The sequence below is a fragment of the Nomascus leucogenys genome, chromosome 7b, assembly GCF_006542625.1.
Source record: "Nomascus leucogenys isolate Asia chromosome 7b, Asia_NLE_v1, whole genome shotgun sequence".
NCBI lineage: Eukaryota > Metazoa > Chordata > Mammalia > Primates > Hylobatidae > Nomascus > Nomascus leucogenys.
In genome coordinates, this window is record NC_044387.1 from 32,443,371 (window position 1) to 32,470,566 (window position 27,196).

Here is a 27,196-nt window from a genome sequence, read left to right on the forward strand (position 1 = left end):
TGGACAGCATTCAATTATTATTTATTAATTCTACAAACTTCTACTAAGGAGAAGTTTTAAGTATTAGGGAATTCTGCTTGTATCTGTACATCACTACAAACCAGTTGATTAAAAAAATTTTCAAATACTGAGTCAGCTACTTTGTCTATGTAAGTGAGATGAAAGTGGATTTTAGTTTCAGGAAAAGGTTTTGTTTTGCTTTCTACTCTTTTCTTTTCTATTTCATTGAATTTACCCAGAATTGGGATGCCATGTAGACAGTAAGAACTACGTAGCTCCTTTAAGGTCACACAAATCACTGATGGTAGGCAGATAGCAGGACGATCGCAAGTACAAGGGTCGGGGAGACTGCTTTACACATGGCACTGTATAACAGAAAGAAATAAGAACTGAAAATCTTATCCTCAAGGAATTTAATTGGGAAGATAGAGGACACAAAACCATGGTAAGTTTCAACCCTATTATTTCTTGTCTGCTCAACCTGGGCTAGTCCTGTCACCTCTGTAAGCTTTCACATGAACTTTACCTATAGAAGTAATACAGTGGGATTTAATCAACTCTAAGGGTAGCTGAGAGGCAGGACCAGGACTAGGATGCAAAATATTAAGGGGTGCCAGAAAATGCAGTAATCAAGATCAATAAGAGTTTAATGTGATTTTGTTTCTAACCAATAAATTATGCCCTGGGGGCTAGACGCTTGTTTTTAAACTAAGTTTCATTGGAACCAGGGCCAGGATTAGGGTGAGGTGAATGAGACAGAATTGTTCAAGTGCAGAGCAGGTCTTGTCTTTATTTAAACTTTTGATAAGATGCTCATCATGGATTTTTTGCATTAATTTTGATTTTTTTAATATTTCATTAAAATTTCATTATTGAGGTATTTGAAACCCCCTTAAATTGTGTCTCCCAGCTGAGTGCCTCACTCAGCTCACTCTAATCTAAGCTCTACGAGACTCTAAGAAAAACAAAAAATAAGAAACTAGGACATTGTGCAAGATAAACATAATAAATTATTGAAACTACTAGCCAGCAAGTAGCTTTAATATTTAATAGATATTAAATTTTATTTTAAACATACGAATCTCACAAAAAGCCTAATACTATAAAAACCCAAAGCAGGAAAGCCATCACTGTAGGCAAGTAGAAATGTATAAAAAAAAAGTTTTTTAATAAAAGAATGACAAATCCACCAGCTAGTTCTTGGGTTTTTGTGTTGGTTTTTGTTTTATGTTTTTCATTTGTTGGTTTTTTGGCTTTTTGGTGTTTTTTTTGGGGGGGGGGTATTTTTTAATTCTTTCTTTATTTTGCCTTCTCGTTGGTATGACTGCAGTATGTTTAGTGTGACTGTTCCATTTCATAGACAAATCTTTGAAATGCAGACTGGGCCAGGCATGGTGGCTCACGCCTGTAATCCTAACACTTTGGGAGGCCGAGCCGGGTGGATTACCTGAGGTCAGGAGTTTGAGACCAGACTGGACAACATGATGAAAACCCATTTCTACTAAAAATACAAAAATTAGCCAGGCATGGTGGTGCACACCCGTAGTCCAAGCAAAGTTTGCAGTGAGCCGAGATTGTGCCACTGCACTCCAGCCAGGGCAACAGAGTGACACTCTATCTCAAAAAATAAAAATAAATAAATAAATAAAATAAAATAAAAGGGGAAAAAAAAAGAAAATGCAGATTGGAACCCCTCAGTTTCCACCAAATGTTTATATACTGAGAAGTATAACCTGCTTAGAAAGGTAAATATAGACTCAATATATTCAAGTATATTTTCCCCACAATTTCTTGCCTTTCTTAAAAGGTAAATACTTTCTTGACTCCTTGTAAACACCTGATTTCTCTGGTTTCGCCTCTATCTTGAGTTAGCTTTCCCTACTCTGTATAGGTGCTGTTTCACAGACCATTCCCATAAAACTGGTCCAAAGAAAAGACAATAAAGTTGTAAAATCTAGGGCCTAACATACAGATGTGTCCAGTTCAAACTGGAAAAGTGGGGAATTTGTGAGATTTGAGATTTAAAGTTCTTGAGAACACTTTCTTCATTTCCCCTCTACATATGCAAGGCCCCAACTGAAATAACTTTTTACTTATTTAAATCACCTTGGTTATCTTTTCAATGATGCCCATAGACGAATGGGCTTTAAAGAAGGATTTGTCTTCAACATCTTTTAAAAGACATATTTTGTAGCAAAGGGATGCAAAATCCCCACAACTATCCAAAGGCATTTGAAAGTTTGCCTTCAAAACACAGCATTATTATATTATACATAAGAAATGAGAAAAAGAAGAAAAGGAAGGGAAGATAACACTTTTTTTTTTTTTTTTTTTTTTGAGATGGAGTCTTGCTCTGTTGCCAGGTTGGAGTGCAGTGGCACAATCTCGGCTCACTGCAATCTCCGCCTCCTGGGTTCAAGTGCTTCCCCTGCCTCAGCCTCCTGAGTAGCTGGGACTAGAGGCACACGCCACCATGCCCAGCTAATTTTTTGCATTGTAATAGAGACGGGGTTTCACCATGTTGGCCAGGATTGTCTCGATCTCTTAACCTCGTGATCCGCCCGCCTCAGCCTCCCAAAGTGCTGAGATTACAGGCGTGAGTCACCGTGCCTGGCCAAGATAACACTTTTTTTGCAGAGACTTGGCCTTATCCACACATATACTCACACACACATGCACACCTGGCTTAGATCCTGAGTTCACTTTATTGACAACAAATTAGCACATTGTTTCTCACCATATCCTATCATGCTGTGAGTATTTATTTATAAAATCTTAAGGAAAGAAAGCTCCTTTGAGACCAGGGCCTTCACCTTTCATCTTTGTATCTCCAGGACTTGTCACACAGTAGGCTTCATATAACGGAATTAATGAATGAATAACAGCATCCTTGGTATCTTAGTAAACAAAGATAGTTGTCTTTCCCCCAAAATCCAAATTTAGCTGCACAAAACTGCTTGCTTGTATAGATCCTCCCAATGGCTGTTTGCTTCTGGTCCTCCCAGTACCTAGGGCACATCAGAAAGCTAAAAGCAAGCATAAGGCCAAAGTGATCTAAGGTAGGGAAATAAGATCCTTGGACCAAATTCAGCCCAATGTTTGTATTTTGTAAATCATGTTTTACTGGAACACATTTAGCCAAGTTGTTTTTATATTGTCTATATCTGCTTTCATGTTGAGTAATTGCTACAAACACCATATGGCCTGCTAAGTCTAAAATATCTCCTACCTGGCCCTTTACAGAAAAAGTTTACAAATCTTTGGTCTAAGGTCATTCACCTTAATGACAATAAGACCAACTCATCTGGGGTTCATCACTTCCCCCTTACAAACTCCACTTAGTAATAGGTCAGTGCATTCATCTAGGACTATCATCCAATTCTGGACTCCATATATTATTGCAAGCAGCTATGGCCAAATACTCCACAGCATTCACAAAATAAACTCAGTGTTATCATCAACCACACAAGCAAACTTTCTTCAACATCCTCCTGTGGTCTGAAATCTAGAGACCTGGTTTTTTGGAAGTGAGATCAGAGAAAGACAGTCCTGGACGAGATCCCATCAGGTTCTGTTAAGAACTAACATAACAGCAAAACTCTGGGTTTCATAATAATGGACTCAAAAGGAATATGTAATCTTCAGATCACTAGAAGACAGGTTTTACTGGAAAAATGTGAGTATTTTTGGGAACCATACAGGAACAAATGGTCATCAAAGGAGACCCAAGACCCAAAAATTTCAGACCAAGATGACTGCACAAGATGTGGCCACTTCCATCCTGTATTTATGAAATAATTCCACAGATTGTTATGCTATAATCTGCATTATTTTATTTTCTTTGTTTCCTAGCCACTTTCTTTCCTCTTTTGCTCATGTAAAGTTATCTTTTACCATGTTCTTTTTTTTTTTTTTTTGTGACGGAGTCCCGCTCTGTCGCCCAGGCTGGAGTGCAGTGGCGCAATCTCAGCTCACTGCAAGCTCCGCCTCCCAGGTTCACACCACTCTCTTGCCTCAGCCTCCCGAGTAGCTAGGACTACAGGCGCCCACCACTACACCCGGCTAATTTTTTGCATTTTTAGTAGAGACGGGGTTTCACTGTGTTAGCCAGGATGGTCTCGATCTCCTGACCTTGTGATCCGCCCGCCTCAGCCTCCCAAAGTGCTGGGATTACAGGCGTGAGCCACCGCGCCCAGCCTACTATGTTACTTCTATATTATCTTTAGGGCTGCTATTGTTAATGTTGCTTTTCACATGCTTAGTCATTTTATGGTATAAGTCCAATATGTGACTACAATTTACTCATTAGCTGGAAAATCAATGTGGAGTTTGCACATTTTCACTTGAGAGTCATCTATCTTCCCTTGGTACCAGTTCCCTGTAATGAATCAGTTAGTTTCTTGGGTAACTGGATTCAACTCTTAGGTTATTTTTTTTAAGCTAGAAAATGCACAACAGGTCAGCCAGACGGTAATCTTACCACAGCATCACATCATACCTAGAAAAGAAGATTCCTGTCTCCACCAAAAGAATATTCTAGAACCTTTTGAGGGTAAAAGCTTTTATATCCAAATGTTCACGGAAATAGAAATTAAAAGAGAACTAGAAAACAGATGGTATGTATTTGGAGGCTGTATCATTTTCACATATCATATAAATAAACATACTTCACTTTTGCTTTATATCTACCAAATAATTTCAACAATACAAATGTCATTGCCTGGTGACACATCATTCTTGATGAGGAGCACCAAATGTTAAAACACTATTTGATAACCACATGGGAGTATTTGATAACCACATAGGGACCAAAATCAAATCACTGGGTAGTCCCCAGTCACTGGTATTGGATTTATTGAACAAAAATCAATAGGCTTCTACTAAAAATTAAACAAGGATTGTTATCTTGGTAAATGGATTCCTACATTTAGCATGATCTCTGACATCACCTAGAGTCCCTTTTGCCCCATGAGTCTCTCCTCAAGAAAAAAGAGATCATTAGAAAACTTAATTTAAGAAGAAGAAAAACTGAACCTAACTATTCAGGGAGATTTGTGAATTAATTCCTTGTCTCCTCAAACCTCTTCTCTTGATGCTTTACAAAAGGACTAGAAAGCAGGCAGAATCCTACAGGCCATAGCTCAAGGAAGAGAGTTAAACAATGCCACCAAGTCTATAGAATTCCTTACATGAGAGATTCATGAAATCAGACAGGCAGTTGTTCAGAACAGAGACACTGTAGACCAGGATCCCCAGTCCCCGGGCCGTGGACCAACACTGGTCCGTGGACTGTTAGGAACCAGACCACACAGCAGGAGGTGAACAGCAGGCAAGGGGGGCACTACCGCCTGAGCTCCACCTCCTCCTCCAGCAGCATTAGATTCTCATAGGAGCGCAAACCCTATTCTGAAACTGTGCATGTCAGGGATCTAGGTTGCACACGCCTTATGAGAATCTAAAGCCTGATGATCTGAGGTGGAACAAATTTATCCCAAAATCATCCCTCACCATCGTTGTCCATGAAAAAACTGTCTTCCACGAAACCAGTGCCTGGTGCCAAAAAGGTTGGGGATCATTGCTCTGGACAGAATGTCAAGCTACAAAGGGTGAACATATGCTGTTTTAGGTTAAGAATGTTGTACTCACATCCCAGTAGATTTCTCTGGAATCTTTGAAAAAAATCTGAGAAGCAACCAAAGAAATCATAAACTTGGTTAATTTGGCTAATAACCACATATAGTATTTGTTTTATCATTACCTTACTATTCCAAGAAACTATAGCCCAGTAAGATAAAAGTTGCAAATTACTAATCTTCCCAGGAACTTTCCAAGAACCCCATTAAGTTAATATCACATTGTTCAACTCTTCCATACATAGTATGAAATTATAGTTTACCTCCCAAGGCTCTGAATTTCCTCACCTCAATGCCCTAGCCTTGCTGTTTACACCCACCTTACTCAACCTTGATCAAGCCTCCACAATGAAAACTCACCTCATACTAGACCCCAAACCTCCTAAGAATCCCAACTTTGCCATCCTCATTCCAAGACTAGTAAGACTATGTCAAGGCAGTTCTTTTCCTTACAACGGTAAGAATAAACTCGGCTTTTATAAACAACAGATTGTTTTGGTGATATTTCTGAAGAGCTAGAATTCAATACTATTGATATTCCAGTTCTTCTAATTTAGTAGATTGCCAAAGGAAGAATATCCACAAAGCCACAGCCTTCTTGAAGTTCGGAGTAGAAGTTACGGGAAGCTTACTTCTGGTACCACCACCATTTGTAACTGTTTCTTCTACCTTCATTTCTGTCACTTTGTGCAAAGCACTTGGCTTACTTCATTCTCTCTGCTAACTAATCAAGGGCTTTAAATACCATTTCCCTCTGATCTTCTTTTCCGTGGATAATCATACATTCACACAACTGCTCAACAGGTGTCAGAGGCCTCTTTGATTAGGTCCTTATGCACACCCATTCTTTCCTTCCTATAAATAAAATTTCATTAAATATGGAATACAGAATCTAAAATATGGAATACAGAATCTAAAAATACATTCACTGATAACACTGCTAGCATAAATGAACCAGAAATATATAGCTATAAGAGAAGATATTAAAAATTCAAATAGTTGGGAAAACACCAGGAGGCTATTCCCATCCATATTGGCTTAGTGCATTTTACTATTTGAGAGTCTTGATTCGAAGGCTACTATGTGGAATTAGATGTATCAGTTTATCCTGGACTCTCTTTTCAGTCATCCACCATAGGTATAACTTCCCTAATGTACAGTTCAAGGTTATAGAGTAGTTTTAATTAGCATTTATTTGTTGTATAAATAGAATCAGCTCATGATGGAATAACTAGAACTAGAGTATTATTATAAAAATTATGACAGCTTCTAACTAATAAGTGAGAATGTGTGAAAACCTACTGAAACCCTCTAAATAGAGAGAAAATGAGGAAAAACAATGTTAGAACAGATCAGTTTAAAACCCCACTTCTTATTCCAGCAAAAGAGAAAATATAAGAATGCACTCAATAAAACAAAGCATCTCTTTACTTGTTGACGTATTTGTGATTATTCAGTTGCCACTTACCTTTTACCATATAGATATCTTTAAAGTATATGGTAAAAAGAGGTAGAATGAATAAAGTGGCTAGAACATACATAATTATTGCCAATTGCTATCTTCAAAATTCTAGTTTAAATATGTGTCCAAATAACAGAACAATAATTACCTAGTACTTTACTAAATACTCTAATCACGGATTCTCTGCAAAACTTATAGGCCAAAAATGAAAGATAAAATAAAATCTTCTTTGAAAACAGCTACTACTCTCCATCCCAAAAGATAATTCTTCTTTCATTCACACCTTTCAAGTTCAATCATCCTTACTTTTCCAACCTTTCCAAGCTGTATCCTAGGAAGTCTGAAAATCAGAAAAATAGTAATCAGTCCCCTAATGGGATAATTAATGAAAATTAAAATATTTTATTTGAGTTTGAGGATACCAAGACCTATAACTTTCCATTAATGTACCTTAATTTCTTACCAACACTTGTCTTGGGTCATTAATATAACATATATATGTTTTAAATTTTTTATGAATACCTACATAAACCCAGTGAATAAGCAAAGATTATGGAGAAAGGTAACATATTTGATGCTGCTGCTGCCGCTACTGCAGCTATCATTTGGAAAAAAAAAAAAACTTTCCACAACGTAACTGCTCATTAATAAGGGAATTATTAGCCACGAGTGGTAGCTCACACCTATAATCCCAGCACTTTGGGAGGCCAAGGTGGGAGGATCACTCAAGGCCAAGAGTGCAAGACCAGCCTAGGCAACATAGCAGGACCCTGTCTCTACAAACAATGCAAAAATGCCAGGCACAGTGGTGAGCACCTGTAGTCAAGCAACTTGGAAACAGGTAGATCACCTGAGCCCAGGAGTTCACGGCTGCAGTGAGCTATGATCACACCACTCCACTCCAGCCTGGGTGACAGAGCAAAACTCTATCTCTTAAAAAAATGGTTGCTGGGGGGAGGCAATTATTGAATGAAATATAGAACACATGCAGCTGTAAAAAGAAACGAGACCAATCTCTATATATTATTGTTCAGTGATCTCCAGGATACATTTAGTTTTTACAAAGAGTAGGGGAGAAATTTTGTATAGTATATTATGGTTAATATAAGAAGGATAAAAATATATACACATCTTTGTATATGTATATATATACACATATATATATATGTGTATATATATTTACACATATATATACATATATATTGTATATATACATATACAATATATATGTATATGTATATATATATACAAATATATATATGTGTATGTATATATTTGTATATATATAAAAATATATACACACCTCAGATCACTTATATTATGGTTAATATAAGAAGGATAAAAATACATACACATCAATAAATGAAGGATTAAATCATAAATGTTTTAAATGAATCCTTGGAGTGAGGAAATTGGGTTAAGGAGATAGAGAATCTAAACATCTTTGAATACTTTGTTTTATAGATTTTACTCTCAAAGCACATTTATAAATATCTTACATAATTATAAAATTAAACTACATTTCTTAAAAAGATATCATTTATCTAAAAATAAAGTGAAAGAAATATAAAAGTGTATCCAGTTTGTGGCAAAACCACACAAGGATGAACTACTTCAAATAAACCTAAAATACAATAAAATGTCATCCATGAGAAGGACCCTAAGGACAAAAATTATGCAAAATCAAAAAAAAAAAACTTATACTTTCTCAATAATAATTTTGTTGCTGGCATTGTTGGTATTGTTTATTCTTAAATTACTGTGTATATATTGTGGCATAAAGGAAATGGGTAACTATATTAATGTTATTAAAACTCCAGGTTTTCATCATAAAAACAACAAAAAAAGTTAAAATCAAAGACAATCCCATTGCCTGACTTTAAGTTGAATGTATCAAGATAAATTTATGATATAGTTCATCTTTTAAAAAAATCTATTTCTAGCTGTGTTTTTATCAAGCTAGAACAATTACCAACCCAATAGCAACGATCACCCCAAGTGTCCAGATATGTTCTTGAAATAGACTACTAACTGGAACCAGGGCTTCTTAGACAAATGGCTAATTTTAGACACGAGACAGGCCATGTATAAGATGACCCTGGAACAACATAGATGAAGGCAGGACACTGATCATATGAAGATCACTCAAAAGAAACAGGTTCTCTCTGGCCAAGGTTAGATCAATTTGAGCATCAATAAGAATAATTACAATGAATTGAAATACAAATTATGACTTCATAACAAAAAAAATCTCCTTGGGTCACCTTTGGAGAATACTAGGGAACCAACTCATTATTTGATAACTGATAAATATGGGGAAAAATTAAACTACTTTTCTGCCTGTATTGTATGAACTGAATCTCATGGCAACAATTCAGTTGATAAGAGGAAGTTTCTCTTTATAAAAATATTTTAATTAATAAAGAAAAAATTATCAATAAGATTATTATTTTTTAGCCATTAATGAATTAATGAGTCAAGAGCTATATTATCCACTATGGTAATCATTAGCCACATGTGACTATTTAAATTAAAAGTAATTAAAAGTTTTTAAATTAAAAGCCAATTTCTCAGCCACACTAGCCACAATTCAAGTGCTTAGTAGCCATGTGTGGCTAGTGGCTACCATATTAGATAGAACAGATATAGAATACTTCCATCACCATAGAAATTTCTATTAGCGAGTGCTGCTCTAGAGAGTCTGGAGTAGATGATGAACTTCAATTGCTGCCAAATTTTGAGTGATGAAAGTGCATAACAGCTTCTTGCAAAAAAAAAAAAAAATCAAACCTGAATAAACTTAAGCCTCTGGATCTACCAATTTACAAGAAATACAAGGGACAGAGGAATGTCTTATACGATGCCATGGGGATCCAGGCAGCAAATTCAAGATTGTGGCACATTATATAAGATACAATACAGAACACAAATGATGCAGTTTTAGCAATAAAAAAAGCAAGGAAAAAGTTATATTCCCTAAATCTATTTTTAAAATAAAAATAATTATATTTTTTAAAAGAAAAAATTGTTAGAGGAAGAATTTACAATCCCATGAGATTTAAGAAACATATCAAACAATTATAACCTATAGCTCTTATTAAAAGCCTGTTTCTATCAAACTATAAAATAAATAATGATAAATTTTAAAACAATTGTGGAAACGTAAACACTGACTAGATAATTGATGATAAAAAACTATTAGGCATAATAATGATATTATGAGGATATTTTAAGCATCCTTACCTTTTGGGTACTTATTGAAATATTTGCAGATGAAGTGATACAATGCTTGGACTTTGCTTCAAAACGACCTGGATGTGAGACCTTGGGGAAGTAATAAATGAAACAAGATTAGTTATGACTTGTTTGTTGGAGCTAGATAATGGGACATGGAAGTTCCCATTATATGTATGTATATGTAAAGAATTATATTATTCTTTACATTTTGTATATGTTTGAAATTTTCTGTAGTAAGTAAAACTTTCATTGTATCAATCAATTACAATCCATTGTCATATAAATCTGTTAATGGCAGATGAACTAGCAAGAATATTTAACCATTCTTTATGTGTGATGAAACAATGTATATCTCAAATATTGCTAAAGCTCATTACAACACAAATGTCCATTACAGAATGCTTACGTTTTATATAAGATTTTTTTGTCCAAATAACAAATTAAAATGTTCATCTTAATTAGAACATTCCTCATTTCAAGGAAAAACAGACATCACTCTTTATATGACACCAGTAGGGGGAGATAGATGCTGGATTTCCTCTGGGAATATTTTTTTAAGAAATAATATATGTTTAATCTGACAGTCTGAATGATTTTAGGGGGAAGGACACTCCCCTGCTGTGTTTTCAATAAGAAGTATGTCTCCATGCTGCATTTTCCAGCCTTTCATTTCCAAGAAAGGAATTCTTTGCTCTGAATCATTACAATCCATTTTCCATTCCAAATATATTGTCAAATTAAAATAATAACACTGTCCAAATTGTTCTTCTGCTTCTCTCTTATCATAGCTCCTTAATGGACTTTCTAAAAAACATTCAAGTATTAATCCCTAAAAAATTAACCCCTCTTAATCTCCCAGGTATAATGCTAATTTAGCATTTGGCTTAAGCTTAAATGCCACTCATTTATACAACTATTTCTTGAATATCTACCATGTGCAGAGCACTATGGTCAGGGCTACAGTTATCATGAAGAATAAGAACTAGTTCCTAACCTCAAGTAGCTTACAGTTTATTAGAGAACATAGCATAAAGTGGGATGGGATGGGATGGGATGGGATGGGATGGGATGGGATATACCCATGGTAGAATGGGAGCCCCTGGAAGGGCAGCTAACCCATCCCTGGAGAAAGACTTGAATATACAACTATGTCTTCAATTTATTCCTTAATTTGTTTACTCAACATATACTCATTTTATCCACTCAAACACATATTGAGCACCTTTTTTGAACAAGATATGGTGTTTTGTTGATTCAAATCACCATAAAGTCTTCTTGGTCAAGGTATGCTATATGATAGAGCATGCCTAACTGTAGTGATGAACAGTTCTAAATAGTTCTTTATTTTGTAAAGTTGGCATTTTCAGTATAAATTTCTCTTCCCACTGGAAAACACCAATGATATTCAAATACTACTTTAATGTATTTTGTACTAGTTTTTGAAAAATATTTTATGTTATATCCTTATATGAAGCTAAATAGAAGCTAGTTATACTTTTTCCTTAATGCTTACACAATTTCTTATGCTCTTTAACCAATTTATTTAAAATATTTTTGTTGTCAAGACCAGAACACCACAGAAGAGACTTATCTTATGGTGCTCCCACTTCACTAAGCCTGGGTTCATTTACATGGTCCTCTCATGACCAGTAAGGGGAAAATTCCTCTTCCCGGACTTATACCTTTTGAGTTATGGCCTTTCATCTCTTCCTGGTCTTCCCAAGTGTCATCCCCTCCTTCACCCCAGCCACAGTCCAACACATCAAGTTAGCTAAATGTAAACATAAGCTTTCTATCTTACGAGATCTGTCACAGAATTGTCCCAACTTGTCAACAGTCTTGGGTATTTAAAAAGTTCCACAAGGGGCTCTCTTGTACTACTTTTATTTTGTATCCCAAAGAGGCTTCACTTCTTAGATTTCTGACCTAGTCTCACCTCCCTCCTTCCCCAGGTCTAGGCTGATACTCACTCTGAGATTCCAGGATGTGGAAGGGATCTTTACCTGCATAACCCCAGACCTTCTATTTCACTTCAGGTCAAAAGAGTGGCAGAACAACTAGATGCACCTCCTCAGCCACCACCTCAGCTGGCATCTTCCTGAGGTGTCCTTTCAAGAAGTCTCTGATGAGTCTTTAGTTCGCTTCCAGGCATTAAGCCTTATATTGAGTTTTCTTTTCTCCACATGCTTTCTGGATTCTGTTTTCCCCAGGCTCCTCTTCCTGTCTTCCGTTTATAGTCCACCCTTGCTCTGGAGGTACTGCAGCCCTTCCACTGTGGATTATCTCTATCAAGTTCTTTCATGCCTATCCTCTCCAAATGTCATGTACACGACCTCTTAACTTCCCACAATTCTGTCCTCTGAACTCTGGACCTGGAGGTTTCCATCTCTGATACATGACCTCTGACTTACATCCCAGATAATCCTTCCCCTGCAAAGTCCCACTAGCTATCTGATGACAAAAGGGGGTGGTTTTCTCTCCCAAAGACCATGCCCCTGACCTTTCCCCTTTCTTCCTTCTGGCCATTCACCATACCTAGAGCATCTACTGGGAGCTGAATGCAGTTTTTTCAAGTGGACCACTATTTTTATTACAATAAAAAAGGACTTTTAGGATAAAAACCATATCCTAAAATGATGAGTGGAGTTACAAGGATATAATGTCTTGTTACTCGGCTTTTTGAGGGTTGAGCATCAGCCTCCTCCAAGCCCTCTCTGGGTTAATATCATTTCTTATCACAGGCAACTCTCCTAGCCCTGACCCTTGGGGGCATCTATCTTCACTGGTTTCTTCTATTTTCACTTACTGCTGCAGATTGAGTTCTCAGTCCACTCCCTGGAACTGTTGGGTCCTTCTCTGCCTCGGCCTTAAGGTCACTTGCTCAGCTTCTAACATAACTGCCCTTCGATCAAATGCCCCCAGCATCCCAGGAGCATCTGGCATTTATTGGTTCATTCTTAGTTACTCTGATGTTCTTTGCTCTTCTTTTCAATAGAGGTTGTCCTTTCATTTCCCCAGGATATTCTTCACTTTACATCAGTTCATGCTGGTGCCTCTTCTCTGTCCCTCTCTCTCTTCCCCTCCTCAACCTTTCCCCTCTGAAATTTTATTTTTTCTAAAGCTTCAAGCTTATTTGCAACTCTGCTGCCAGCATCCCTAACCTCTTAGGTGAAAAATCTTGAGGGTCATATCAGGCACATTAGTTTGGTGAACTTCCAAACATCCCTCCCTCTGGAATTTTGATCAGGGATCTGACTGTACTAACGTTGTTGTTTTGACCTTAATTATATGTGCACTTTCAAGATTCTGTTTCCATTTTATCACATCTAGTTCAAAAATCACAATGTTTTGGAGGGAAGCATATTTTGATGAATTTTATATTATTTTATTTAGAATCCCTTTGCTGTATTCTCATTGTTGTGATCTGAGTACCTGATATAAAAATAGTGCAGTAGTATATGTTCATTTGGAATGGATGAGGAAAAAACTTGGAGTGAATTACCTAAAGGGTCTAAGTCAGCTATATGACCGAGATTGCACATCAGAACCACCTGTGGAAACTTCTTAAAGTGAAAAAGATATGCCTGTCCCTCCCGTGAGCAATTCTGATTCAGGAACTTGATGGGAAACTCAGAACTACTCATCCACATGATTCTTGAGATAGTGACATCTATAGCCACAAGGAAGGTACAGTGCCTGGAACTTCATCTCTGTGAACTAATATAAGTGATAAACTTGGCCTTCTGTGATTTCACCTTGACTCTTTGCTTCTCTTCACAGAACCAAACTTTACATGGTTTCCTTACTCTTCAGAGCCCCATCTGGATGTTCCAAAGTAAAAACAAAAATAATTGCTTAGATGGACTGATATAGTTTAGCTGTGCCCCCACCCAAATCTCATCTTGAATTATAGTTCCCATAATCCCCATGTGTCATGGAAGGGATCTAGAGGGGAAGTAACTTAATCATGGCGGTGGTTGCCCTCATGCTTGTCATGCTGTTCTCCTGATAGTGAGTGAGTTCTCATGAGATGTGATGGTTTTATAAGGGACTTCCCACTTCACTCAGCACTCATTCTCTCTCCTGCCACCCTGTGAAGAGGTGCCTTCTGCCATAATTCTAAGTTTCCTGAGGCCTCCCCAGCCATGCAGAACTGTGAGTCAATTAAACCTCTTTCCTTTATTAGCTACCTAGTCTTGAGCAGTTCTTTATAGCAGTTTGAGAACAGACTAATACAGTAAATTGGTACCACAGATAGTGAAGTACTGTTATAAAGATACCCAAAAATATGGAAGCAACTTTAGAACTGGGTAATAGGCAGAGGATGGAACAGTTTGGAGGGCTCAGAAGAAGACAGAAAAATGTGGGAAAATTGGGAACTTCCTAGAGACTTGGAGGGCTCAGAAGACTGGAAGATGTGGGAAAGTTTGGAACTTCCTAGAGACTTGTTGAATGGCTTTAACCAAAATGCTGGCAGTAATATGGATAATAAAGTCCAGGCTGAGGTGGTCTCAAATGGAGATGAGGAACTTGTTGGAAACTGGAGCTAAGGTAACTCTTGTTATGCTTTAGCAAAGAGACTGGCAGCATTTTGCCTCTGCACTAAAGATTTGTGGAACTTCGAGATTGAAAGAGATGATTTAGAGCATCTGGCAGAAGAAACTTCTAAGTGGCAAAGCATTCAAGAGGAAGCAGAGCATAAAAGTTTGGAAAATTTGCAGTCTGATGATGCAATAAAAAAAAAAATTTCCAGGGAGAAATTCAAGCCTGTTGCAGAAATTTGCATAAATAACAAGGAGCTGAATGTTAAGACAATGGGGAAAATGTCTCCAGGGCATGTCAGAGACCTTCATGGCAGCCCCTCACATCACAGGCCCAGAGGCCTAGGAGAAAAAAATGGTTTCATGGGCCAGGCCCAGGGCCCCCCTGCTATGTGCAGCCTAGGGACTTGATGCCTTGCATCCTGGCTGCTTCAGTACCAGCTGTGGCTAAAAGGGGCCAAGGTATAGCTCAGGCTGTGGCTTCAGAAGGTGCAAGCCCCAAGCCTTGGCAGCTTCCACATGGTGTTGAGCCTGCAGGTGCACAGAAGTCAATTGAGGTTTGGGAATCTCCACCTAGATTCCAGAAGATGTATGGAAACACCTGGATGTCCAGAGAGAAGTTTGCTGCAGGGATGGAGCCCTCATGGAGAACCTCTGCTAGAGCAGTGTGGAAAGAAAATGTGAGGTTGGAGCCCCCATACACAGTCCCCACTGGGCCATTGCCTAGTGGAGCTGTGACAAGACAGACACCGTCCTCTAGACCCCAGACTGGTAGATCCACCAACAGCTTACGGCATGTACCTGGAAAAGCCACAGGCAATCATTGCTAGCCTGCAAAAGCAGCTGGAAGGAGGGCTGTACCCTGTAAAGCCACAGGAGCAGAGCTGCTCAAGGCCATGGGAGCCCACCTCTTGCATCAGCATGCCCTAGATATGAGACATGGAGTCAAAGGAAGTCATTTTGGAATTTTAAGGCTTAATGACTGCCTTGTTGGATTTTGGAATTGCATGGGACCTGTAGCCTCTTTGTTCTGGACAATTTCTCCCATTTGGAATGGGTGTATTTACCCAGTGCCTGTACCCCATTGTATCTAGGAGTAACTAACTTGCCCCTAATTTTACAGGCTCATAGGTGGAAGGGACTTGCCTTGTCTCAGATGAGACTTTGGACTTGGACTTTTGAGTTAATGCTAGAATACTTTGGGGGACGTTGGAAAGGCATGATTGTGTTTTGAAATGTGAGGACATGAGATTTGAGAGGAGCCAAGGGCAGAATGACATGGTTTGGCTGTGTTCCCACCCAAATCTCATCCTGAATTGTAGTCCCTATACTCCCCACGTGTCATGGGAGGGACCCAGTGGGAGGTAATTTAACCATCGTGCTGCTCATGCTGTTCTCATGATAGTGAGAGAGTTCTCATAAGATCTGATGGTTTTATAAGGAGCTTCCCCCTTCGCTCAGCACTCATTCTCTTTCCTGCCACCCTGTCAAGAGGTACCTTCTGCCATAATTGTAAGTTTCCTGAGGCCTCCCCAGCCATGTGGAACTGTGAGTCAATTAAACCTCTTTCCTTTATAAATTACCCAGTCTTGGGTATTTCTTCATAGCAACATGAGAACAGACTAATACATGGACATATGAGTAAACAACCCAAAATCTTTTTCCAAAGGAAAAGAAAGAGTGGAGGCATTTTGTTATGCTAATTTATCTGCAATGAAGTATGAAGTATGAGAATTTCTTTCTGCACTCAGGATGGCCCTTTGATTTATCTATCATCTAGTACTCTTCATAACACAGGGACATCTGAACCAGGATTGAAAATAGTACTTGGAGTAAAGAGTCTTTAGAAAGAATGGAAACAAAGTTACCAAAGATCTTACTTGCTCACACATTTATTGAATGACCATGTCTTGTCTAGTGAATGCCAGGTGCTGTTAGGTGACATTTTCTACAATCAAATTTAGTAGCCCTTAATTCTTTTTTTTTTTTTTTTTGGAGATGGAGTCTCCCTCTGTCACCCAGGCTGGAGTGCAGTAGCCTGATCTCTGCTCACTGCAACCTCCGCCTCCCAGGTTCAAGCAATTCTCCTGCCTCAGCTTCCTGAGTAGCTGGGATTACAGACATGTGCTGCCACGCCCAGCTAATTTTTTTTTTTTTTTTTTTTTGTATTTTTAGTAGAGACGGGGTTTCAGCATGTTGGTCAGGCTGGTCTCGAACTCCTGACCTCATGATCCGCCCACCTTGGCTTCCCAAAGTGCTGGGATTACAGGCGTGAGCCACCACACCCAGCCCCCTTAATTCCTTTTTAAGAGCCTGAGTTCATGAAAGAAAAGGAGAGGGGGAAGCTAGTTTCTTTATGCTTTTGTCAATCCCATTCTCTCTTTATTCTATACCTTATCATTGCCATTTTATTTTCAATTCTTTTCCATTTCCTTTCATGTCATGTATGCAGTCAGCAAGAGGAGAAGAATACCTTTCCTTCTCTGCTAAGAAATAGCAAGGGATCTTGAATAATTTTCCCTCTGATATGTGTTAACTGATCTTGTTCTACCTCTATTTTGCTGTTGGATTGCTGTCAGACAATGCTGATGATTTCTAAGTAATTCATTTGTCCCACAAGTGGGACAAATTATTCCCTAAAATATTTGAGAAAGTATACAGTAGAGGAGTCTAGAACAACAAATCTGGCTCAATTCTAGCCTCCTGTAATTATCTACATGCCCTGAAGGAAGCCATTTATACCTGAGACTCTATTTACCCCCTCTGTATAACGGCCATGAAGACCTACATGTATTAGTCCGTTATCACGCTGCTGATAAAGACATATCCGAGACTGGGCAATTTACAAAAGAAAGAGCTTTAATTGGACTTACAGTTCCACATGGATGGGGAAGAATCACCATCATGGTGGAAGGCAAGAAGGAGCAAGTCCTATCTTGCATGGATGGCAGCAGTCAAGGAGAAAATGAGGAAGAGGCAAAAGTGGAAACTCCTAAAACCAACAGATCTCGTGAGACTTATTCACTATCACGAGAACAGTATGGGGAAAACTGCCCCCACGATTCAATTATCTCCCACCAGGTCCCTCCTAAAACATGTGGGAATTATGGCAGTACAATTCAAGATGAGATATGGGTGGGGACACAGAGCCAAACCATATCACCACATAAAGGGTGATGAGTATTACAAGCAAAGTCCTTTAAGTGCCTAGCATAGTTCCTATCTCACAGTAGATGGAGATATTATTTATTCATTACTGCAATGCTTAATACTGAGTGTCAACTTGATTGGATTGAAGGATACAAAGTATTGATCCTGGGCATGTCTGTGAGAGTGTTGCCAAAGGAGATTAACATTTGAGTCAGTGGGCTGGGAAAGGCAGACCCACCCTTAATCTGGTGAGCACAATCAAATGAGCTGCCAGTGTGGCTAGAATATAAAGCAGGCAGAAAAATGTGAAAACAGAGCCTGGCCTAGCCTCCCAGCCTACATCTTTCTCCCATGCTGGATACTTCCTGCCCTTGAACATCAGACTCCATGTTCTTCAGTTTTGGAACTTGGACTGGCTCTCCTTGCTCCTCAGCTGGCAGAAGGCCTATGGTGGGACCTTGTGATTGTGTGAGTTAATACTAAATAAACTCCCATATATAGATATGGAGTTTATGGCAGACTCCTATATAACCAGCACTAACTGCCCTTAAGCTTTAAAAATAAAAGTTTTGTCAGTAAATATATGAATGGCTTATAGATGAATACTTCAAATAATCCATTACACAATCTCACCACTCAATATCATACTGTCAAAGAACTCTTATTAAGCAAGAGGACATGTCATGTGAAAGACCCAAGATACACTGAACCATATTACATCAGTACGCTGTTTTGTTTTTACCACTGGACAATTCGTTAGACTGATTTATTTTCTGTTATTACTTTCCATTGTTCCAGGAAAAGGAAAGAAGGAAGAAAGTCTCTTCCTTTGAATGTTAAAGATTTAATTGCGGCTGGGAGCAGTGGCTCATGTTTGCAATCCCAGCACTTTGGGAGAATGAGGCGGGTGGATCATGAGGTCAGAAGTTCAAGACCAGCCTGGCCAACATGGTGAAAACCCTTCTCTGCTAAAAATACAAAAATTAGCTGGGTGTGGTGGCAGTTGCCTGTAATCCCAGCTACTCGGGAGGCTGAGGCAGGAGAATCATTTGAACCTGGGAGGCGGAGGTGGCAGTGAGCCAAGATTGCACCATTGCACATTGCACTCCAGCCTGCGCAACAGGGTGAAACTCCATCTCAAAAAAAAAAAAAAAAAAAAAAAGATTTAATTGCACCTAATTTTGAACAGAAAGCATGGAGAAAACATCACTTACCTTCTCAAACTCCATTTTGTACACCCCGATTGATTGACTGGTCCTTTCCCATCCTCATCCACAGATCACAGAGACACAGCTAGGACAGAAGAATTCTCCTCTAACAGCAGATCTGCCTGGGTACAAAAAAAAAAAAAAAAAAACAGGAAATGTTCTAAGTGACTTTCATCCATTTATTTTCAAAGTAAATAATCCCACAGAAATGAATAGGAAAAAAATTTAGCCTACATTCTTTTACTTTACAACATAGTTCCAGATATAGTCTTTGGTTTTATTTTCATAACAAGTTACGTTCTTAATATGTCACAGTGCATTTCAAGGAAAGCATTCATTTGTCATGGTTCCAAATATTAATGTCTCTGATGAAATTGATGTTTCTGTCATTTCTAGTTGTCAGAGTTTCTGTTTCCTCAAGGTCTTCTCTAGCAACAAAATCCCAAAATTCTTTAAGAACACGAAGATGGCTCTTGATACAATTTTTTTTGTATTATATTGCATGTTAGATCTACAAAGAGGCTCTTCTCTCTATACTGAGAGAAACTCTTTCTGATGGAGTCCTTGTGTCTTCTAAAGTGGATCACTTTATGGTATTGTTTATTCTTAATAGTAATGATCAGAATGGTAACACTATGCAAAGAGCACCTGTAGGGCTGGGCTAAGTATTTTACATATTAGTTTATTTAATCCTCCAAACTTCCTGTAAAATAGGTTTTCATTTCTGCATGGCATAAGAGAGGCTTTCAAGGGATTAAGAGGCTACAAGTCACAATTTGGTAAAATCTGGAACTAGTAAAATCTACATCTCTCCCCGACTCCAAAACTTGTGTTCTTTATGCAGTACTAACCAGAGTAAGAAGGAAAATGTGTAAATAAATTATGCCACTTGACAGTTTTAGAAGCTAAGCAACTGATAAATGCAAAGTCTACCGGTAGTGAATCAAGAGCAAAGTCTAGGGGTTGAACCCAAGCAGCCCCAGACATCCAATCCACAGCCATGTTTGGGTTAACATTCATAATGTTTTGATTTTTATTCAAAATAATTGCCAACATTTAAAACTATGCAGAATTCCCATAAAAAGCAGGACTGAGAACTTCTATTGACAAATCAGAATATCTAGCAACTTGGGCCTCCACATTCCCACATGGTAGCAATAAGTGAAGCAGAGTAGCAGATGCCCCTTCGGACAGGACACTCCACCCATGCACTGCAGCTTACTCTCTGCTGACTTAGCTTGTGTGCCTGAACCCTCAGGGCTTTTGAGTTTGTGACCCTCCTTTTCTCCATGGCATCCAATGTTGTCAAATTAGAAGGGTAAAATGTTCTCAACTTCATAAATATACAGTGTGTCAAAAACTATAAGAAAGAATGTAACTTGTACCTTTTCCTCAATGGTTTCTTCCTGGGGATGACCCAGAGATTGTGAGGGTTTGGAGAACAGCCTAGGGCCTTCAATTAAAATAGTTTTGTCTTTGGTTACTACCGGAATAAACCTGTAAGCAGACAGCTGTTTCAAGCCAGCTGAAATTCTAGTCTTGGGTGGGATGGCAAAGGTTTATGACTTCAGATGAGAAACAGGCAGGAACAGATTATATTCTTATGCCAAGTTTCTCTCTTTATTGCCATGGAAGCAAGAAGAGCAATGCAGAACGTGGAAAGCTTTGCTAGAGCAGTGTTTCACTCAGACTTTCTGCAAGACATCAGGAGCTGCTCAAGATTTTGCAAACACATTTATGGGAAAATCATGGTTATAGAAAAGCTCCTAAAATTAAAACAGAGCTGGAAAAGAATAAAGATCATTGCATTTGTCTTTAAACTTAGAAGCAGAACCCCTGGGATTTAGCATTCTATAACAACACTGGAAACATTATTAACATTAATAAATAAACATCTGGATTGACTTGCAGTCTAAATTTAAGTGTCCTAAATATTTTGGCTCAGTTATAACTATACTGCTTTTTTCTAAATTCTCAAATGTTTCTTCTGTCCTTAGCTTATACTTCATTTTCTTCTAACTCTTTTAACTCAAATCTTTAAATGGACCTTGTTGTATAAATGTTTAAGCACCAAATGTCTATAAAAGGATATGGAATTGATAATTGATTTCAGATTTCATATCTGTACAATGTGGGTTCTTTACATACTTATATGCTTTTAATTGGAATTATATAATCACACCATTTGTTTATCTTTATTTCATATAATGTTTTCTGTTCTATACAATTTCAAGAGTGCCAAAATTTACCAACAAAGTTTTAGTTGAGCTAAAATTAAACCTTCATGCTATTATGAAGCTATCTGTTATTTCCATTTTTAAATATAAAATTAGCCAGAGTTAGCCCAGTTTGGGATAGTATTAGGGAGAACCCATAAAATATGGTGACATAAACCACATTATGCCATAATCATGGCCAAGTTTCACTTGAATTCTCAAATGTATTCAGAAAGCAAGAGTAAAGGTCAGCAAAACACATCTTCACCAAAAAAAGTGCAGTAAAACCAATGTCAAATTAAATGGGCCAGCTACAGAGAATTCTACCCATAAACACAATGCTTATACTGAATCTGTTTCTCAACACCTTCATTTGAGAACGTTGGTCTCAGGTCCCTGGGCTGCGGTTCCTGCCTTGAGCTTTTTTGTCGTTGCAAGCCAAGGGGTTGCTATGCAAAGTCCCAATGCATGGAACCAGAGTTAATCATTCACAGGCCTTTTTGCTTGAAATAAGATGCTTTTCATTTCCCTTGGCTTATGTGAATAATGAAAAGAGAAAACAAACAAAGGAGATAACTGCACAATGCTAAAAGATAATCCCTTAGCATAACTATTGTCTAGAAGGCTGAGCACCGTAGTCAGGCAAAAATCCAGTCTGCATTCAGTGACTACACTGACATTTATTTATAAGAGATTATGCCGTGACAGAGCTTCAAGTCATTTAGAAATGCTCCCATTCCCCAAGGCCTTCGTTATATTTATATGCAGGAGCCCATATTATTTTTCCTGGTGTTATGGCAACAAGGATTTCAGTGTTTACAGAGCTATCAAGTTCTGACAGGCCAAGCCGAGGACTTTGCATCACTGGCTTGCATTAAAATGGAGCGCGGGACCTGGAGAGCTGAGCTGGAGCTCAGCTGTCTGAACAACTAATACCTGAGCAGAAGAGGGTTAGGAAGCAGGCAAACGGTGCTAATCAACTCACAGAGCCACTTTCCCTCAAGGGAATTTGCCCTCATGATCCTGCGGTTTAAGAAATATATTACAAAGTACGCTGAACCTAGGAAGTCATATTAAACTCAAAAGAAAAACAAAACCCAAAATCCTACTACAATTTTGTACTCTGTGTGGATGTTTTAAAGCTGTGTTGAGTATCGTACATTCGAGTCCTTTATTAGGCCTCTGGAGTAGAGAAAGGGGAAATGAAAATGCAGTGGGTGAAGAAAGGGCAGAACAAATACTCTCTCTGTGCCCACCTTTGGTTTTTAACTACACAATGGAGATCAGCCCAGCTTACATTCACACCTAATTTAACCACTGCCCAGGGCCCAGTAGTTTCTAGCATACTCCAGCTCTGAAGCTAATGACTGCAGGAAGCTGGTTATGAAAATGTCCCAGAAATATCTGTATCTCACAGACAAAATTATTTTGAGAACTTGCCACCTACTCCACGAAAATAAGTATGTGGAAGCAGGACCTTGTGCTCCATGGTTTTCTATATTGAAGTTGTTTTCTGGAGTTGGCCCAAACTCCTCCATATCCTCTGACTAGACACAGAGCTAGAAATCATTTAAAAAAAAAAAAAAAGTCCTTCCAAACATGCTCTTTGGACATCTTGGTTCTAGATGGAGCAGGAAATAAAAGCCACAAGCTTAACCTCTGATACAACAAGCCACCACCTTCCAGTTCTAGATTTGGGCCTGGGAAAAAATAAGTCAGAGTAAGATGAAACAAGGAGTTCTAACCACATTTCTTTTTCTTCTTTTTCTTTCTCTCTTTCTTTTCTTTTCTTTATATATGTGTGTTCATAAGGGTATTGGTACTTATTTGTTTATAAAAGTGTCACACTGAATTGTAGAATGAACATACACGTCTAAATCCTTTTTAGTATTTTTGAGATAGGGTCTCACTTTGGCAGTGCGATCTTGGCTCACTGCTGCCTCAACCTCCCAGGCTCAAGTGATCCTTCCATCCCAATCTCCCAGGTAACTAGGATAACAGGAAAATGCCACCATGCCTAGGTAATTTTTTGTATTCTTTTGTAAAGACAGGGTCTCACTATGTTGCCCAGGCTGGTCTAGAACTCCTGGGTTCAAGTGATATGCCTGCCTCAGCCTGGGATTACAGGCAGGACATACCACACCCAGCTAATTTTTTTTTAAATTGAGGTTTTGTTCTATTTTAAGGATAAACAGCAAGAAATATGCAGATTTCCTAATGCTTAAGGTGAACATTTCAACAAATAATGAACTGAGACTTGCCAGGTACCGTAGACATGTGGAAAAAAGTTTTATTTACACAGTATACACTTTTAAGTCATATAAAATAATTTTTAATGGCAGAAAAGGTAGTAACAATAATTACACTAAATGTCTCTGTATGTCTTTCTTAGTAAACTAGAGCTATATAAGAAAATAGCTAGAAATGGGTGAGTGTGACCTCCTGGATTTTCCCCTTGGAAAAGACCAGTATTGACAGGGCCGCTTCACAAGACTCACTGGGAAGCCTGGGAGAGGCGCAGGTCTTTGTGGCCCAGATACACACCAAGCCCATTCTCTCATTAGCAACAGTGACCACTGTTTACAATACCTGTTGCTATCAGAGACTTTACCTTTTTTTTCTTAAGAGTTCATCTTGCTCATAGTTTGTCAGCTCTTTTGGGATCCTGGCACACAAACTAGATTATCTGCGGCTGCTCTTCCCAGCAGCCAGAGATTAAAGGATATCATTTCAAGTTGTGCTCTCGGTGTCTTTTTATTTCTTTTGGTCTGCTCACTTCAGTTTACCACACGGCAGCTGCAAAGGCAGCTGATGTTATCATCTTCATCACAATGGTCTTGATGATTATCATCAAGAGAAGAACTTATTACAAACGTAATTTCCCAGATATCTTTCCTAAGTGCTCTCAAGAAAATTACATAAGCTTGGGTCTTACCACAAACTCTGTAAATTCATCATTCATTCATTCATCATGTATTTCTTAGCCTTTAACTGTGTATGGCACTGTACACTACACTAAGGATACAGTAATATACAAGGTAAACAAGGTCTTCATCCTGATTGAGGTTAAATTCTATGGGGAGACAGTCAAATACAAATAAATCAACAAGTAATACAAATGCTGGTGTCAAATTTGCTAAAAAGGAAATTAAGACATTATGATGAGAATGATATAGACTATCTTTAGATATTGAGTGCTTAAAAACTTCTTCCCTGAATGACATTTAAGAAGGGACTTGTTGGGTAAGAAAACATTCTGAATTAATAAACTAAAAGCATTCTGTTTGTGGTAAAGCTAATGCTGCACAGGGCTCTTAATGGCTACTTAAATTAGATAAAATATTTCTGCCATATTTTACATCTCTCAGTTTTCCAGAGGATTAAACTGGATGATTTGGGGGAAGACTTATGTCTTAGTCCAAAGCTTGATACTACATCGTTAACTAATTCTATCTTTTGACCTCATTCATATTTTGGGTCCCACAACAGACCAGGACCTTCCTTTACTGAAGGAAGGTACAGAAACGTGTTTTTTAACCTGGAAGATTCCTGAAAAATTTCTCTTAGTATCTATCCTGAATTTACATACAACAGAAACTATATGGTTTATATACAAATCACTAATGAGAACATCTAGCACTTTCATCAGATTTTTAAAGGGCTCTGTGACCCAAAAAAAGGATACAGGCACTCAAACAGATGATTCTAAAGTAGTCCATTGCTCTGGAATCTTTCAAAAAGTTGACTTGGACTTTCTTTTTTTCCATAATAGGCCAAGCTTCAGTTTCTTCATTCCACATACTTTTTAAAAATTGGTTTATAATCCAACATTTGTGTTTAGTTACCTATTTCAAGATCATACTAACATGTGCTCTTGAAACATCAATAAGGCAAATACGGGCAAATGACTTTTGTTCGGTTGCCAGCTCCAACCCAACAACCTCTCCATGACTATTCCAGAGACATATCTAACAGGCTAAAGGGAAGTCACTAGAGGTTGCTGGTCCTCAGGCTCATCTAGAAAGATAATCCCAAGACGCACTTACGACTGCGGAGACGTGGGTCGATGTAAGGCCATTCTCTATCCCTGATCCAGCCCAAGAGGAAGTTGATTGGATGCAGGTTTCAAGACCTAGAGTAATTAATCATCATCAGAATCACCTGAGGGTTTCTTAATCTCAGTTATGTAGGTTATGTGGGTGTAGATATATGGGTGTTAGTGCACTACCTTTTTAAACTTCTTTTGTATGTTTAAATTTTTTCACAATAGAAAGATGGGAAAAAGTAACTTTGCACAAGCTAATATTACTTTTATCTACACCTCTCCACTGGCCCACATAGTTATGATTCAAAAGATTTGCAACAGAGGCGCACACATTTGTGTATTTTGAAAATAAAGAGAAATATTCTCCTATGATTAAGACAGGCACACCTTGAAAACCACTGCCCTAAGAGGAAGTGGGAGACAAGGGCAATCGCTTCCCACGTATGAAGCCCTTTCAGCATCCCCCTCAGTATCAACTCCCTTTTCCCCTCCCAGGAGAACAAAGAGTCATTTGGGGGGCAGAATGACTGGACTGAACCCTCTGTTGTTTCCAGTGAAAATGCCAGCTTCTGATTTAAGCTTCTAATATTTAGGCATACATATATATTATATATTATAAACATACACACACACATATAAAAGCCTAAATATTATATATGTGTGTGTATACATATATATGTACACATATATATAAGCCTGGTGACAGAGCAACACCCTGTCTTACAAAAAAAAAAAAAAAAGCACTTTTGCATGGCTTATTCTCTTTTTTTCCCTGGCTTCTCTCATTAAATTATTGGGTTCTCCTGGAGACATGTCCTTAATTAGTTACCTGCATAAGAATTATCATCTAAAAGGATTCACTTTTGGGAAGCCAGCCTGACACCCAACTTTTCCATTTCTAGCTCAGGGATATCTTGATAAATGTATCTCACTCCTGAGTAAATCAGACATATTGCAAAGAGGAATGATAGTAATTTTTAAATGATGCAAAAGAAATCAGTATTAGTATGTCTCAGAAAGTTCGAAGTTCAAGTTCCTATGTTTCAGATAAGCTATATATTATATATAGCCAGGAGTTTGAGAGTAGGATGGGCAACATAGTAAAACCCTATCCCTACAAAAAAAAATTTTTTTAATTAGCCAGGTGTAGCTAGGACTGTCCTAGCTACTTAGGAGGATTGCTTAAGCCCAGAAGTCCAAGGCTGCAGTGAGCTATGATTGTGCCACTGCACTCCAGCCTGGGTGACGGAGTGAGACACTGTCTCTAATATCTCTACAGTCACCAGCGAGACCCTCAATGGTGTAACTTAGTAGAATTAAATATACTGAGGGCAAAAAGAATGGCTTCTAGGAGCTGAGTAACTTTGTGCAAGTTATTTAATCTCTCCAAGGCTTAGTTTCATATTTGTTAATGTGGGTAATAATACTCACTATACAAGGATTTTTGAAGATTAAGTTTTAAAATCTATCAAGAAATGCTTAGCACAACGTCAGGCATATAATAGGCACTAAATAAATAATAGTTTCTTGTTCCTTGAGACATGTTTCCGAACTGGATTGTAATTTTTTTTCCTGAAATTCTTGAGAATAACTGGATTCCAATTGTTACATGGTACTAGGGGCAGTCTATTAAAAAGTACAGATTTTTATTTATTTATTTTTTTTGAGACGGAGTCTTCGCTCTTTCACCCAGGCTGGAGTGCA

The 27,196-nt window shown here is 38.1% G+C and overlaps 1 long non-coding RNA gene across 1 annotated transcript in view; it reads right to left on the reverse strand.

The window, feature by feature from the left end:
• The window catches only part of LOC105740004, a 270,477-nt gene extending 248,324 nt beyond the window's left edge, over positions 1-22,153 (reverse strand). The window contains exons 1-3 of the long non-coding RNA XR_001116006.2: positions 21,815-22,153; positions 19,238-19,353; positions 10,339-10,419 (exon numbers count right to left, since the gene is read on the reverse strand). This is a non-coding gene — a long non-coding RNA (uncharacterized LOC105740004). The remainder of the gene's footprint in view (positions 1-10,338; positions 10,420-19,237; positions 19,354-21,814) is intronic.
• Positions 22,154-27,196: the final 5,043 nt, after the last annotated feature.